The 4457-nt window shown below is 41.7% G+C and overlaps 1 pseudogene; it reads left to right on the top strand.

Annotated features, from left to right (window-relative positions):
• Positions 1–802: 802 nt before the first annotated feature.
• Positions 803–2768, top strand: LOC112624005 (annotated as a pseudogene).
• The last annotated feature ends 1689 nt before the right edge of the window (positions 2769–4457 follow it).

Genomic DNA, 4457 nt, shown 5'->3' with positions numbered 1-4457 from the left:
TGTATTTCGTGGAGCTGTTTGCTAGCCTTATTTCTGTGGAATCTGAGAACTGGTATTTCGGATCCCTTTGAAGACTATAGGGGCAAAGGAAATAATCTCTGATAAAAATGAGAAAGAAACTATCTGAGAAACTGCTTTGTGATGTATGACTTCCACTCACTGAGTTTCAGTTGTATTTCGTGGAGCAGTTTGCTATCCTTATTTCTGAGGAAAATGAGAACTGATTTCGGATCCCATTGAAGACCGTAGGCCAAAGGAAATATCCTCCGATAAAAATGAGAAATAAGCATTCTGGGAAACTTCTTTTTGATCTGTGAATTCCTCTCACAGAGTTTCAGCTTTCCTCTCAAGAAGCCTTTCAGTAAAACTGTTCTTGTGGAATTTGCAAAGTGATATTTTTAAGCCCATGGAGGGGAATGGTGAAAAAGAAAATATTCTCAGATAAAAACTGGAAAGAAGATTTCTGAGAAAGTGCTTTGCGATGTGTGACCTCCACTCTATGAGTTATAGCCATATTTCGTGGAGCCATTTGCTAGTCTTATTTCTGTGGAATATGAGAACTGATATTTCTGATCCCTTTGAAGATTATAGGGCCAAAGGAATTATCCTGCGATAAAAATGAGAAGGAATCTTTCTGAGAAAGTTCTTTGTGATCTGTGAATTCACCTCATAGAGTTACAGTTTTCCAATTAAGAAGTCTTTCGCTACGACTGTTCTTGTGGAATTTGAAAAGTAATATTTGGAAGCCCATGAATGGTTATGGTGAAAAGAGAATATCCTCAGATAAAACTGGAAAGAAGCTTTCTGAGAAAAAGCTTTGTGTTCTGTTAATTCATCTCACAGAGTTACAGCTTTCCCCTCAAGAAGCCGTTCGCTAAGACTGTTCTTGTGGAATTTTCAAAGTGGTATTTGGAAGCCCGTAGAGGTTTATGGTGAAAAAGAAAATATCCTCAGAGAAAAACTGGAAAGAAGTTTTCTGAGAAACTGCTTTGTGATGTGTGACATCCACTCAGTGAGTTACAGCTTTATGTTGTGGCGCTGTTTGTGAGACATATTTCTGTGGAAAATGAGAACTGATTTCGTATTCCTTGGAAGACTATAGGGCTAAAGGAAATATCCTCCAATAAAAATGAGAAAGAAGCTTTCAGAGAAACTTCTTTGTGATCTTTGAATTCATCTCACAGAGTTACAGCCTTCCTCTCAAGAAGTCTTTCGCTGAGACTGTTCTTCTGGAATTTGCAAAGTGATATTTGGAAGCCCATGGAGGGCTATGGTGAAAAAGAAAATATCCTCTACAGGTTTCCCCTCAAGAAGCCATTCGCTAAAACTGTTCTTGTTTAATTTACAAAGTAATATTTGAAAGTCCTTGGAGGACTATGGTGAAAAAGCAAATATCCTCCGATAAAAACTGGAAAGAAGGTTTCTGAGAAACTTCTTTCTGGTGTTTGAATTCATCTCACAGAGTTACAGCTTTCCCTTCAAGAAGATTTTCGCTAAGACTGTTCTTGTGGAATTTCTCAAGTGATATTTGGAAGCCAATGGAGGGGTACAGTGAAAAAGAAAATATCCTCTGATAAAAATCAGAAAGAAGATTTCTGAGAAACTGCTTTGTGTTCTGTTAATTCATCTCACAGAGTTACAGCTTTCCCCTCAAGAAGCCATTCACAAAGACTGTTATTGTGGAATTTCCAAAGTGATATTTGGAAGCCCATTGAGGGCTACAGTGAAAAAGAAAATATCCTCAGATTAACAATGGAAGGAAGCTTTCAGAGAAACAGCTTTGTGTTCTCTTAATTCATTTCACAGAGTTAGAGCTTTCCCCTCAAGAAGCCGTTCGCTAATACTGTTCCTGTGGTATTTGAGAAGTGATATTTGGAAGCCCAAGGAGGACTCTGGTGAAAAAGAAAATATCCTCACATAAAAAGGGTAAAGAAGCTTTCTGAGAATCTGGTTTGTGTTCTGTTAATTCATCTCACAGAGTTACAGCTTTCCCCTCAAGTAGCCATTCGCTAAGACTATTCTTGTGGAAGTTACAAAGTGATATTTGGAAGTCCATTGAGGGCTACGGTGAAAAAGAAAATATCCTTAGAGAAAAACTGGAAAGAAGCTTTCTGAGAAACTGCTTTGTGATGTGTGACTTCCACTCACAGAGTTACAGCTGTATTTCGTGGATCTGTTTGCTAGCCTTATTTCTGTGGAATCTGAGAACTGATATTTCAGATCTCTTTGAATACTATAGGGCCATAGGAAGTATCTTCCGATAAAAATGAGAAAGAAGCTTTCTGAGAAACTGCTTTGTGATCTGTGAATTCATCCCAGGGAGTTACACCTTTTTCCTCAAGAAGCCTGTGTCTAATACTGTTCTTCTGGAATTAGCAAAGTGATATTTGGAAGCCCCTGGCGGGCTATGGCGAAAAACAAAATATCCTCAGATAAAAAATTGAAAGAAGCTTTATGAGAAACTGCTTTGTGTTCTGTTAATTCATCTCACAGAGTTACAGCTTTCCCCTCAAGAAGCCGTTCGCTTGGACTGTTCTTGTGGAATTTGCAAAGTGATATTTGGACACCTGTAGAGGGCTATGGTGAAAAAGGAAATATCCTCAGATAAAAACTGGAAAGAAGTTTCCTGAGAAACTGCTTTGTGTTCTGTTTATTCATCTCAGAGAGTTACAGCTTCCCCCTCAAGAAGCTGTTTGCTAAGACAGTTCTTATGGAATTTGCAAAGTGATATTTGGAAGCCTATGGAGGACCATGATGAAGAAGAAAATATCCTCCGATAAAAACTGGAAGGAAGCTTTCTGAAAATCTGGTTTGTGTTCTGTTAATTCATCTCACAGATTTACAGCTTTCCCCTCAAGAATCCGTTTGCTAAGACTGTTCCTCTGGAATTTAAAAAGTGATATTTGAAAGTGCTTTGAGGGCTATGGTGAAAAAGAAAATATCCACAGATAAAAATTGGAAAGAAGTGGGTGGGGGAGCAAGATGACCGTATAGGAACAGCTCCAATCTCCAACTCCCAGCGCGAGCGACACAGAAGACCGGTGATTTCTGCATTTTCAACTGAGGTACTGGATTCATCTCACTAGGGAGTGCCAGACAATCTGTGCTGGTCAGCTGCTGCAGCCCGACCAGCGAGAGCTGAAGCAGGGCGACGCATAGCCTTACCGGGGAAGTGCAAGGGGAAAGGGAATCCCTTTTCCTAGCTAGGGGAATTGAGACACAACACCTGGAAAATCGGGTAACTCCCACCCCAATACTGCACTTTAAGCAAACAGGCATAGCAGGAGATTATATCCCACACCTGGCTGGGAGGGTCCCACGCCCACGGAGCCTCCCTCATTGCTAGCACAGCAGTCTGTGATCTACCGGCAAGGCAACAGCGAGGCTGGGGGAGGGGCGCCAGCCATTGCTGAGGCTTAAGTAGGTAAACAAAGTTGCTGGGAAGCTCGAACTGGGTGGAGCTCACAGCAGCTCAAGGAAATCTGCCTGTCTCTGTAGACACCACCTCTGGGGACAGGGCGCAGTAAACAACAAAAGCAGCAGAAACTTCTGAAGACGCAAACGACTCTCTCTGACAGCTTTGAAGAGTGCAGTGGATCTCCCAACATGGAGGTTGAGATCTGAGAAGGGACAGACTGCCTGCTCAAGCGGGTCCCTGACCCCTGAGTAGCCTAACTGGGAGACATCCCCCACTAGGGGCAGTCTGACACCCCACACCTCACAGGGTGGAGTACACCCCTGAGAGGAATCCTCCAAAGCAAGAATCAGACAGGTACACTCACTGTTCAGAAATATTCTATCTTCTGCAGCCTCGGCTGCTGATACCCAGGCAAACAGGGTCTGGAGTGGACCTCAAGCAATCTCCAACAGACCTACAGCTGAGGGTCCTGACTGTTAGAAGGAAAACTATCAAACAGGAAGGACACCTACACCAAAACCCCATCAGTATGTCACCATCAACATCAAAGACCAGAGGCAGATAAAACCATAAAGATGAGGAAACAGCTGGGCAGAAAAGATGGAAATTCAAAAAATAAGAGTGCATCTCCTCCGGCAAAGGAGCGCAGCTCATCGCCAGCAATGGATCAAAGCTTGACGGAGAATGACTTCGACGAAATGAGAGAAGAAGTCTTCAGTCCATCAAACTTCTCAGAGCTAAAGGAGGAATTACGTACCCAGCGCAAAGAAACTAAAAATCTTGAAAAAAAAGTGGAAGAACTGATGGCTAGTGTAATTAATGCAGAGAAGATCATAAACGAAATGAAAGAGATGAAAACCATGACACGAGAAACACGTGACAAATGTACAAGCTTCAGTAACCGACTCGATCAACTGGAAGAAAGATTATCAGCGATTGAGGATCAAATGAAGGAAATGAAGTGAGAAGAGAAACCAAAAGAAAAAAGAAGAAAAAGAAATGAACAAAGCCTGCAAGAAGTATGGGATTATGTAAAAAG

The sequence above is a fragment of the Theropithecus gelada genome, chromosome 1, assembly GCF_003255815.1.
Source record: "Theropithecus gelada isolate Dixy chromosome 1, Tgel_1.0, whole genome shotgun sequence".
In the NCBI taxonomy this organism is placed as follows: Eukaryota; Metazoa; Chordata; class Mammalia; order Primates; family Cercopithecidae; genus Theropithecus; species Theropithecus gelada.
Note: the sequence above shows the minus strand (reverse complement) of the source record. Positions and strands in the feature narration are given on the sequence as shown.